This window comes from Cricetulus griseus, chromosome 4 (genome assembly GCF_003668045.3).
Source record: "Cricetulus griseus strain 17A/GY chromosome 4, alternate assembly CriGri-PICRH-1.0, whole genome shotgun sequence".
Lineage (NCBI taxonomy): Eukaryota > Metazoa > Chordata > Mammalia > Rodentia > Cricetidae > Cricetulus > Cricetulus griseus.
Window position 1 is genome coordinate 152,949,718 of NC_048597.1, and position 13,080 is coordinate 152,962,797.

The following is a 13,080-nucleotide window of genomic DNA, read 5'->3' on the forward strand; positions in this document are numbered from 1 at the left end:
ACAACATAGGGAAACTGGTGATCCAGGGTCCCCCAAACCACTTTCTGGGGTCCTGAGGATCAGAGACAGTACAAATATAAGTATCTGGTAGTGTTTTTGTGTGCATGTATATGTGTGTGGTGTTTGAGTATGTATGTATGCATGCTTGCAGAGGCTAGAGGTCAATGTTGGTTGTCTTTATCATGTTCTATGTTATCATCATCATCATCATCATCATCATCATCATCATCATCACTATTATTATTATTTGAAGCAAGGACTCAGTGATTCCAGAACTCACCATTTTAGGTATATTGGCAGACCAGTGAGCCCAGGCATCTGCCTCTTTCCACACCCCTAACACTGTGGTCACAAATGTAGGTGGCCACAACTGGATTTTACATGGGTGCTGAGGTTCTTAACTCAGGTTCTCATGGTTGCTCAGTAAGCACTTTACCCAGGGAGCCATCCCACCCCATTTGGTAGTGTACTAATTCTTGCACCAGTCATGTCTACCCGCTTTCCTCTCTATGTGCAGTTCACTAATTGACTGCTCTATTGTTATGAGAATAAAATGCCTCCAGTCATTGTCTGATAGGAAAGGTATGAATTTAACCAATCAGAAGATCCCTTAAGGATGACAGGCAGCAGCTGTCTGTGACATGGCATATAGTGAGATAATGGAAGCAAGCTGCATCTGGTCTCAAGCAGCCTTGATTGCCCCCCCCCCTTTCTTCTCTATCCCTTTTAGTTTTTCCTTCTCTTTCTGCCAGCACTCTCACTGATAAATTTCCTGTTTGGTGAGATAATGTAGATTTCCATCCCTGAAGGATTTGCAATGCCCATTGTCTTGTCCCTAGTCATGGTGGCTACAGTTGCTCATTTACTCTTAGCATTGGGCACAGAAGTACAGAGGAAAGTCATGGGGGAACCCTGAATCCATTGGAGTTTCTTCTATATGGAACAAACATCCTCATTTTTCATTACAACCAGGCTAAATTATCACTAAGAGTCTAGCAGTTTCCTTCGTCCATCTTTGGTCTACATGACGAAGGGTAAAAATATGGCTTAGCCACCTATTTTTGCTTTTTAGTTAGGCAACACACTCCTGTAAGTATAATTCCCTTAACCCATCCCATGTGGAGGGATGCTCTCTTAGCCTGGACACATAGGGGAGGGCCTAGGCCCTGCCAAGGATGATATGACAGACTTTGGGGATCTACCACGGAGGATCTTACCCTTCCTGGGGAGCAGAGGGGGATTGGGTGAAGTGTTGTTGGGGGGCTGGGGAAGAGGGGAGGGAGAAGGATCAGGGATTGACATGTGAAGCAGGCTTGTTTCTAATTTAAATTAATAAAAAAAAATGAGTAAAAAAAAGACTAATTCCCTCGATGGAGTCAGGGCTTCTAGTCCATTTGGGCATCAGCACACCTCCCTTGACTGCTGCATCCCTCTCCTCCCTCTCTTCTTTTCTCCCTCCCTATCCCCTCTCTATTTCTTTTTCCATTAATTTCAATAAAAAATGTCATGTAAACATGTTACTTGCTATAGTCATTAAAGGTGGAAGATACCAGTTACAATATACTGAGCTGCTGACTAAATCTCAGAGCCAGGTTTCTAGACTGCCTAGTTTAATATTTTTATACAACATAATATCATTTGTATAGTGTCATTATAAGCAATTAAGTCCTAGTGCACTTATAAAGCATGGTCGAGTGTGTGACCCTTGTCTTCAGCTAGTGTGCCAGAACGTGGAGCATACCTTTGGGCACTCTTAGTTTTAGAAATAACAGTGGATTTAAACTGACCCTGATGGCCCCACCAAGATGTAACCAAAGGTTTTACTAATTCTTTCCCTGCTTTTATTGAAAATAGGTTTTTTTCTTTACATAATATACCCAGTTCCTCCCTACCTTTCCTCCTATCTAGATCCACTAACTTTCTGTCTCTTATTAGAAAACAAACAGGCTTCTAAGGGATAATAACAAAATAAAACAAAGTAAGGTAAAGCAAAAACCAATACATGAGAATAGGACAAAACAAAGAGAAGTGAAAGAGCCCAAGAGAAGGCATAAGAAAGGAGACACAGAGACCCATTTGTTTGCACATTCAGGAATCCCAGAAAAAATACTAAACTGGAAGTCATCATATATATCCAAATTACTGTAGGATATAAAGAAAGAAAATAAAATGAAAATCAGATGAAGAAAAAAATCTCTGACACAGTATTATGAGACAAAGAACTTCCAATGATGCTTTGAATTCATTTTTTGTTGGCCATCTACAGCTGGGCATGCAGCCTACCCTTAAGAGTGGTTTGTTTCCTCAGTGAGATGCCCTTGGAGGAAACTGAATTTTTACCTTCAAATGGGGTATGCGCCCATTTCATCTTTCAGCTCTACTTCTCCATCTGTTGCAGGACTGTACAGGCCCCGTGCATGCTGCCTCAGTCTCTGTGAGTTCATATGAGCTTTTCTCATATTGATTTAGAGGGGCTGGTTTCTTGGTGTCCTCCATCCCCTCTGTCTCTTAAACTCTTTCCACCTCTTCCCAAGGGGAGGGATTGAGCCCCAAGGGGAGGGATTTGATGGAGACATCTCACTTAGGTCTGAGTGTTTTGAGGTCTCTTGTTCTCCACCTACTGTCTGGTTGTGAGTCTTTGTATTGTTCCTATCTCTTGCAGGAGGAAGCTTCTCTGGTGATAGCTGAGCAAGACACTGATCTATGAATATAACATAATGTCATTACTATATCCCTTTGGTAGAACAGTAGTATTTAACTTTACTCTAGGTCCCGGGATTATTTAGTCTCAGATTCTTGGTGACCCAATCAGTGTCAGGTATGGGTTCCATCTTGTGAAGCGGGCCTTAAGTCAAATCAGATATTGGTTGGTTACTTGTACAAGCTTTGTCCACCATTGCCCTCCCTAGGATATTTTACAGGCAGGACACACCATTGTAGATCAAAGGGTTTGGAGATGAGTTGAGTGTTTACATTTCTCCTCTGGTAGCATGCAGAGTACCTTCTTATACCAAAGATGCCAGCATATAGGGAGGTAGTCTTTATGGTAGGCACCAGCTTGACTTCTCGATGTTCAGTAAGTTGTATAGATGCTGTCTTCAGCAATGAGGCCTTGCTGTCAGTTTGTGGAGAACAACCTATAGTCTTGGCAAAAGCCTAGGTTACTTGAGGGTTCCCATGGGACCCTTTTGACCAACAATTAACTCAATTAGATGCAATCCATTCCTGGTAGTGGAAGCTTTGTTTGATGACAAAAGATATCCAGTTGGGGCTCTATCTCCCCCACTATTTAGCAATTTCATTTAAATTACTTTCATATATGTATATATTTTAGGAAGTTTTTATTGTATTAGGTTTCTATAGTACCCATCAAATGGCCCTTACTTTTAACTATCTTCTCTGTAGTCCCTCCCTCATCTCCTTCTCTTTACCCTCATAACTTGATTCTCCCATTCCAGCAACCCCATATACCCAATAACTATCTATTCTATTTTTCCTTCCCTAGGGAGATTTATCTGTTCCTTGTATACTACCTAATCGTAGTTCTGTGGATTATAGCTTGATTATCATCAACTTAAGAAATAATATTTACATATAAGTGTATGTATACACCATATCTGTCTTTCTGAGTCTGGAGTAACTCACTTGGGATTATTTTTTTCTAGTTCTATCCATTACCTGTGAATTTCATTTTTAATGGCTAAGTAATATTCTTTGTGTACAACATTTTCCTTATTCATTCATAGATGTTGAAGGACATCTAGGTTGTTTATTGTTTCTGGATATCATGAATAGAGTAGCAATGAACATGGCTGAGCAAGTTTTTCTGTGGGAGGATTAAGTGTCTTTCAATATATATTCGAGTGCTTTAGTTGGATCTTGAGGTAGATCAATTCCCATCTTTCTGAGGAAGCACCACACTGATTTCCATAGCGACTGCACAAGTTTGCAGTCCCACTAGCAGTGGATGAGTATTCCCTTACTCCACATCTGCACTGGCATGAATTTTCATTTGTTTTATTGATCTTAGCCATTCTGACAGGTTGTAAGATGAAATCTCAAAGTAGTTTTGATTTGCATTTCCCTAATGGCTAAGGATGTTAAACATTTCTTTAAGTGTTTCTCAGCCTTTTAAATTTTCTCTATTGAAAATTCTGTTTAAACCTGTACCCCATTTTTAAACTGGGTTATTTGTTTTCTTGATACCCAGTGTTCTGAGTTCTCTATGTATTTTGGATATTAGCTGTCCATTAGATATGGAGTTTGCAACAATCTTTTCCCATGCTGTAGGTTGACAGAATCAACTAACCTGGGCTCATAGGGGTCTCAGAGACTGAACTGCCAGCCAGGGATTCTGCATGGGACTGACTTAGGCTCTCTGCATATGTGTTATTGTTGTGTATCTTAATCTTCTTGTAGGAATCCTAACAGAAGGAGCCTGGGCTGTCTGTGTTACCTGCTTTTGGGACCCTTTCCTCCTACTGGTTCACCTTATCCAGCCTTAATATGAGAGGAGAGGCCTAGTCTTACCATAACTTAATATTCCAGGCTGGCTGATATACATAGGAAGCCTGACCTTTTCTGAAGAGAAAGGAGGAGGAGTGGATGGGAGAGAGGAGAGGTAGAGAGGAAGGACTGGGAGAAAAGGACAAAGGGTGGGAAAATGTGATCAGGCTGGAAATACATAAATATCAGAAATAATAGTAGTAGTAGTAGGAGAAAAAGAAGAAGAAGAAGAAGAAGAAGAAGAAGAAGAAGAAGAAGAAGAAGAAGAAGAAGAAGAAGAAGAAGAAGAAGAAGAAGCCAGCATAAACCTACATACTTATGGATACCTGTTTTTTTTTTTTTTTTTTTTTTTTTTTTTTTTTTATAAAGAAGCCAGAAAAACACACTGGGAAAAAAAGACAGTATCTTCAACAAATGATCCTAATCAAACTGGATGACTGCATGTAGATGAATCCAAATAGATCCATACTTATCTCCCTATATAAAATTCAACTCCAAATGGATCAAAGACCTCAACATAAAACTGGATACACTGAATCTGACAATAGGGAAAGTGAGGGAAAGCCTTGTACTCACTGGCACAGCAATCAACTTTCTGAACAGAACACCATTAGCATAGGCACTAAGAATAACAATTAATAAATGGGACCTCACGAAAATGAAAAGTTTCTGTGAGGCAAAGGACACTGTCATTCTATCTATCTATCTATCTATCTATCTATCTATCTATCTATCTATCATCTGTCTGCCTGTCTATCATCTATTATATCAATATATGTCAGACTTTTCTCCAAATGAACCAAAGAGCTCAGTGTATTCCTTAAAGTCATAATCTTTGCGAGAATTTTTGTTCTTCAATGCCCTTTCGTGCAATTTTGAAGTGTGTCTGTAATATGTCATCTGTCGATTTTTTTGCTTACACCAAGCATTGTGTATTGCAAGTTTTTCAAACCTGGCTTCTAGTATTTTTTTTTTTTTTTTTTAATGCTTCCTAGGTGTGAGAAAAGGAAAGAAAAAATAGCAAGGGGATGTGTTCACTCACTGCTTTCAAAAGCAAATGAAGAGGGAACAGGCTTCCTGGCAAAGCCCAGTCAAGGGACCTGGGGGCAGGGGGGTGGTCAGTAGCCTTGAGAAGGAGGCTGGGAAGTCCAGTTCCCCAAGGGTAAGGTGTTGGTGAAGTGGCTGAGTAGACTGAAGAAGTCCCACGGTTATTCTTTTTTTTCTGGGAAACTGTCACCAGAGGAGCTAGGAGCCCAAGCCTGGGGACAGGCATGGGAGCTGGAAAAGGGAGCAACTCAAAGGCTTCCAGAGTCATTTGAGGCACAAGGTTCTGAAGCTTGAGGCCACCCTGAGCTGCATGGTGAAACCCAGGAATCCCTCACATCTACTCTACCTATAAGCAGTCAGGGTCACCTTTACAGCCATATTTGCAGCCACACGTGTACTCATTCACATTCTCTCCATATACACAGAGGGAGGGCTGTAGGAGCTGGACCCACAGGCTGGAGCCCTGGAATGTCTCTGGTTTGGTACCTAGATTGGGGCAGATCCTTGATCTTGTTACTGACTGGTTGCCTCACAGGCATCTATCCAATCACTGTAATCACTCACGAGTTTTGATAGATACACAATGGGTGTCTGGAATTCCTTTAGGCACATAGGACAGGAAATGACTCTGGTGTTTAGTGCATGGTCCATTTTTTACATCTCAAGTGAAATTGGTCTCCAGGGTGCCTGTCATCTTCTTCTTGGGGTGCTCTTCCTTTTAGATTTCCTTTGTTCCATGGCTGCAGGAAGATGAAATCCACACCAGCCCTGCCTTGCAGCTAAGACTAATTCACCCTGGAGACATTTTTAAATGTATGTATGTATGTATGTATGTATGTATGTATGTATGTTCAACTTCATGACTGCACTTCCCATGGTGGACAGACCTATAGAGCTTCTCAAAGATGCCAATGACTCCTTAACAAATACATTCTTTTTTCCTTAATGGCAGAGTGTACTCTGGACACTGTGGAAGGATGGACTCTGACATCTTACATCTCAGTGCACTTAGTGATAAGGAAGAAATATTCAGAGAGAGCACAGCAACGCACACTGGGCTTTGCTGAGCCAGGAAAAAGAGGTGGGAAGCCTTTGACCCCTTTGCTCAGGGTGATTTGGCTCAGAAGATGAACAGTAAATCACCTGGAGAGGAAAGTGGTCCAGGTCAGATTGGAGCAGAGATCCAATAAGCGGTTAAAGCAAGGTTATCTGGCTTGGCTTGGGTGCTGTCTTGGTAATCGATAAAAGCATAGAACATATTTTCTGCATTTCTTGCCTATTCATTTGGTTGTGATGATAGGGAATCCAACACAGAGCCGAAGGAATAAATCTGTGAAAATCACACATACTTTGAATTCCTCCAAGGATGTAGTCTTGTTTTCTCTCCCACCATCTTTGATGAACACAAAGCACCTTGGGGGATTTGATGAGCTCTCTGGGCAGAAGAGGTGGCCAGGCCCCCTGCTGCTGGTGAACTCCCTTCTTTGCTTCCATTCCTCTTCTGTCTCTTCTGTCAGGCCCCCACTTACAGTCTGTTCTGCTCCTCCAGAGTCTACAAAATTCTGGCCGGTCTAAAGTCTATTCCTCAGGAGTAAGTAGGAAGCCTGGAAAGTCATTTTCTATGTCCTACGGGGTTCACAAGCCATCCTACTTTCTGATTGGCTGAGTCAGTTCCGAGCATGGACCCTGAGCTATATCCTACTGCCTAACTATGCATAGCAAACAATGGTTGCTAATTCTAGTTATCTGAGTTCAGCCTGCAGCTATATCTGAGGTGGAGCAGTCCTCCTGATTTGGAATAATTGGCTTCTGAGGAAAGAAGGCCAAATGCAAAATAATTAGAAGGTCTCTGCAATTCAGTAACTCATGCATGGTTCTTCTTCTCCCGCCCATCCATGGCCAGGGCTGGAATTCCTTCCAAATGGAACAGGAACCTGCCTCCATGCGGAGCCAAGGCGGAGTTAAATAAGCCATTGTGCCATGTGCTCATGGGTAATTAGGCATGAAAAGAATCTGCAGTCTCTCCCTCCATTGTTCCTCACAAGCTGTCCTTTTGCCATGTGCCCGAGCCCCCAGGTCTCAGCTCTGGCACTCGTACAGAGATATGGATGTCGTTGTCATGGCAACTCCTCCTGTGCTAAGCAACTTTATGGTCTGATATTATTAAGGGGGCAAGGGTCAAAAGCCAGTGAGAGACTTTGTCTCTGAAGCCCATGATAATTGTACCCAGAGATGGGGCAGCAGTGGGAGCTTATGGGAGAAGGGGGAAACTCAGCGATCCAGAGCTTCCCTCAAGAACACCTGTGAGGCAGACATGGGCAAACCACAAAGTCAGTACAGTAGCTTCTGGGGCTCCTGCTCCCCTCTCCCATGTCCTCTTCTGAGTGTGTTGCTGTATCCCTTCAGGTGCCAGGCACCCTGCTGGTTCCTCCCAGTAAAGCTTGGCCTCTAATAGATTTCATCTGACTGTGGATTTTAGCCACTGCATTTCTAGCCACACTTGTGTTCCCAGCTGAACAATAGCTACTGACCAGGAAGTGGTGGAAATATTTAGAAGAACAAGTTCTCTGTTCGCAGAAGCTTAAAGGACCAGTGTACTGCTTTTTGTTTCTATCATTGTGTCTTACTGTAGGAAGTGTCAAAAATTTACACTAGTAAGGAAAAAAGAATGAGCCCCATATAACCCATCATCTCAGGTGCATTCTTACATGTGTGGGTACACGCATATATGCATACACATGGAAATAAAATGTCTTCCTTAATTGCTCTCCACCTTGTATTTTGAGACAGGGTCTCTCATTTGAAACAGCTTGCTGATTTGGTTCATCTCTAGCTTGCTCTGGGGATTTTTCTACCTCTATCTCTCAACTACTCACTGAACCATCTGTGTTTTCTATAGTCATTTGCCTTGCTTGGGTTAAACACAGAGCAGAAAAGACTCCTCAGACCCTGACTCCTCCATCTGAACCCCAGTCAGGGGTTAATATTTCCTTAGCAGTGATGTGAACATGTTGGCTGCTGCTGAGGCATATGCCCGAGATGCCTTATGAGATGCTACACACAGTGCTGTCCTTCTGCCATAGTCTGAAGACCTAGAAGTGCATGGGGGCTCCCTCATGCCAAACCCACTCAAGGCCAAAGCTGGCTGACCTCATGGTCGTTCTGATGTTCCTTGTGGTTCCATTCCCTGGTTTTCATAGGACCAGATTCACACACTGTGTTATCAAATGTTCTCTTCTGAGCTTGCAAGTTCTTTCCCAGTGCTGACCAAGAGGCAGATTCTAAAAATGCTCTTGCTCTTAGGATAAGATAATGCCTTTTCCCATACAGTGGCACAACTCCGTGCATGCTGATGAAGTCCCCAGTGATGCTCTGATTGGAAAGGTTCTGCAAGTACCTCAGCCTCCTCTGGAATCAGCCCTTAGTCCTCCTTGGCTGAGATTAGAGGGATGTGTAGCCCATGAACCTTTGTTAGAAGAAAGTTTATCCCACTTGTGCATCAATGATATAGTTTTTATGTGTTCATTGGTTGTATGAATTATTAGGTTTTATTATGACGTCTTCATGGGCACTCGCGTGCACACGCGCACGCGCGCGCACCCACACACACATACACATACACAGAGTACTTGGATAGTATTTATGCTTCCTAATATCCACACTTATCCCCCCTCCCTTCTCCCTGCACCATTCCTTCCTTAATAATGTCACTTCTCATTTTTTCCCCACTCTACATTTGAGAGAAAATATGTAATAGTCGCCTCTGACTCCGGCTTATTTTGCTTAATATGATGGGGTCCAGTTCCATCCATTTCCCTGCAAATGACATAATTTTGTTCTTAATGGCAGTGCATATGTATGGCATTTTCTTAATGCATTTGCCTGTTGATGGACAGCTAAGCTGTAATGAATATTGCTGTAATAAGCAAGGGTCTGCAGGGATCTCAGTTATTGACTAGTTTGATTTCTTTGATTATCTTCCAAGAATAGTACAGGTGGTTCACATGCTAGCTCTAGATTTGGTTGCTTGGGAATTCTCCAGGCTGAGTTCCACAATCGAAAGCACTGTGTAAGAGTTTCTGTTTGTTTTGCATTCTTGTCAGCATTTGTTTCTTGTGTTTAAATTCTTCTTCTTTATTTGTGTATGTATGTATGTATGTATGTATGTATGTATGTATATATGTGTGTGGATGCCATGATATCCATGTGGAGGTCAGAGGACAACCCAGGGACAGTTAATTCTCTTCTTCCACCATGTGGGCCCCAGTGATTGAACTCAGGCCATCAGGCTTGGTGGCAAGTGCTTTTATCTGCTGAGGCATCTCACTGCTCATTTTTGTTTTCTGATTGGGTTAAGATGGATGCTCAATATAGTTTTAATTTTATTTCTCTGATGGGTGTTCAACATTGTCATGTATTTATTATCGTGGTGGTTAGTTTTGGGCAACTTGATGCAAACTAGTATCATCTAGGAAAAAGGAGCCCAGCTGAGAAAAAGCCTCTATCAGCTTGGCCTGTATGCCTGTCTGAGAAGCATTTTCTTGGGCTATAGAAGAAAAGTAGTTGAGCAAGTCGGATGAAGCAAGCCAGTAAACAACATTCCTCCATGTTTCTGCCTTGAGCTCCTGCCCTGACTTCCCTGTCAGTGGATTACAAGCTATAGGATGAAAGAAACTCCTTCCTCAGAAAGTAGCTTCTGGTCATGGTGTTTATTTCTGTAAATCTCAACAGAGAAGCAAGTTAGAACAACCATCCATCTGGATTTCTTCACTCGAAAAGTGTCTCTCCTGTTCATGGCCTTGTGTTTTGATTGGATTGCTTGTTTTTCTGGTGCCGGATTTTGTGAGTTGTTTACATATTCTGACTAGCAGTCCCCTGTCGGATGTATAGTTGGCAAGGATTTTCTCCCGTTCTGTGGGCTGTCTCTTTATTAGTCGATTCCTTTGCTGTGCAAGAAGCCTCATAGTTTCATGCAGTCCTATTTATTAATTATTATTATTCTGAATTAGATTTGTGAGGTTTTCAAATTATACTGAAGCTTGGCATGATGGCTTTAAAAATATCTTCAAAAATGGGTAAGATGGGTGAAGGCAGGACTCAGTAAGGTATGTACTTTTTTCTTCTATTACTCATTGTGTAGTGTAGAGTTGCCTGAATATCCTTTTCAAGTCACTAAGGCTCTGATCATATACAGTGTAGATGCAATGTCTATTAGACCAACAGTACTTCTTGTCATCACTATGGTGGCCACTGTTACCATCCCTAATGAGAGTTCTTGTCTCCTATAGTGGAATATATTTGCATGTGAGCAAACATGTGGGTACCTTTCCAGGTATATTTGTTAGTTATTCAGTGTACTGGTTAGTTTCATTATCAACTTGACATAAGGTACGGTCATAAGAAGAGGTAACCTCAACTGAGAAAATGCCTCTATAAACTCAGCTAGAAGACAAGTCTTTGGGATGTTTTCTTGATTAAGGATCCATGGGGTGGGGGCAGCTCATTGTGGACAATGTCACCTCTGAGCAGGTGGTCCTGGCTTGTATAAGAAATCAAAGCAAGCAAGCCATGAGCAGAAAGCCAGTAAGCGGTGCTCCTCCATGGTCTCTGCTTCACTTCCTGTTTTGTGATCCTGCCCTGATTTTCTGCTCCTGACTTTCCTCAAGGATCCTGTGATCAGGACATGTAAGCCAAATAAACTCTTTCCTCCACGAAGCTGCTTCTGGTTGTGTTGTTTATCTCAGTAGCAGAGAAAACTAGGTAGTTCAGTTATTGGACTTTTGTGACAGCCAGCCAGAATTAAAAAAGACAGTGACATAAGCATGAACAGAGGGCTTCAAACATTTGCATAAGGGACAGAAGCATGGGGGAATAACAGGTGAAGGGGCAGGGTAGATAGAGCTCTATTTAGAGAACCCGAGGGTTGTTTTACTGAAGAGAAGAGGTATACAACATGCCAGGTTTGAATGATTCAGGGGTCACATCTTCACTTTTTGGCAGATTTTGACAATCTCATCTCTCATCATCAGATCTTACATTCCATGAGGTAAGGAGGTAGATGTTTACATCTCTATTGTTTAGATAAGGAAACCAAGACCCAAGTTAAGTGACTTATTGAATAATTGAATGAGTTGGGTAAGCATTAGTCAGGTGTTTCCTAGTCCAGGGCTCTTTAGGAGCAAATCAATAAGGCAAACAAGCTGGTTAAGTCTATCAAAGTAGCTCATTAACACCCCCCCATTCCATTATGTGTAGCTCAAATGACCCATGTGTCAAGTGATCCTTGGCTTGTTATTGCCTGAGAATTTACCTCCCATTCACAGATGTATTTTTTTTATTTTAAAAATTAAAAACATATTAGTATTTTAAATTTACAAATACAAATTATATTTATGGTATGACAATCAGTGCCTTGATAAATGCATCTTTTGTAGAGGGGTTAAATTAAATTAACACACCTGTCACCTTGAAAACTGATAATTCTTCAGAGCTGAGATGTAAAATATTTGTTCTTAGAATTTTCAAGTCCATAATACATAATCATCTATAGTTTCCATGTTGTGGAATAGTTGTTCTGAACCTAGTCCTCCCAGGAAACTGAAATCCCATGTCATGCAATCACACCTCCCCACACCCCTCCTCACTGTGGTAGTCACCATTCTACTCTTTGCTATTTGATTCTATATGCAACTGACCATGAAGCACTTGTCTTTTGCATGTTTGTTGTATGCAGGTGAGTGTAAAAGGTATACATGTCCATGTGTGCACATATGTAGGCCAGAGATTCATTTCAGTGCCTTTCTCAATAGCTGTTGACCATGGTTTTTGAGACAGGGTTTCTCAATGAACCCAGAATTTGATATTTCAGCTAGACTGACTGACCAGTAAGCCACTATAATCCATCTACCTCTGTCTCCCCAGTGTTGGGGTTACAGATGTGTGCCACCATGCAGGTTCTGTGGATCTGAACTCATGACCTCATGCTTGTGCCATAAGCACTTTAACCTCCTTGTCATCTTCCCCTGTTCCCTCCCCCCAAGTATTGGTATTTCTGTGACTGACTTATTATATTTAACACAACAGCTTCCAAGTCTAGCCATGTTTCAAATGGTAGGATTTGAAGTTCTCAAAGAAGTAGTTTTTCATTGTGTCTGTGTCACATTTTCTTTATGAATGATGGACACTCAAGTTGTTTCTCTTCTTGGATCTTGTGGATAATGCTCAAATAAACTTAAGGGTGCATGCAACTCTGATATATTACTTACTGTTCCCTCTAGATACAGACTCCACAGTGGGATTGCTGGATTGGGTGGTAGTACTGGTTTTCATGTTTTAAGGAACTGCCATCTTGTTTTCCATAATGGCTGTACTAATTTGCATTCCACCAATGTGAATCACCATTCCTTTTCCCCCACATTTTCTTTTTCTTTCTTTCTTTCTTTCTTTCTTTCTTTCTTTCTTTCTTTCTTTCTTTCTTCTTTCTTTCTTTCTTTCTTTCTTTCTTTCTTTCTGTTGCAAACAGCAAGA

At 41.6% G+C, this 13,080-nt stretch overlaps 1 pseudogene; it reads right to left on the reverse strand.

The window, feature by feature from the left end:
* Positions 1-6,066: 6,066 nt before the first annotated feature.
* Positions 6,067-6,291, reverse strand: LOC103162773 (annotated as a pseudogene).
* Between the last annotated feature and the right edge of the window lie 6,789 nt (positions 6,292-13,080).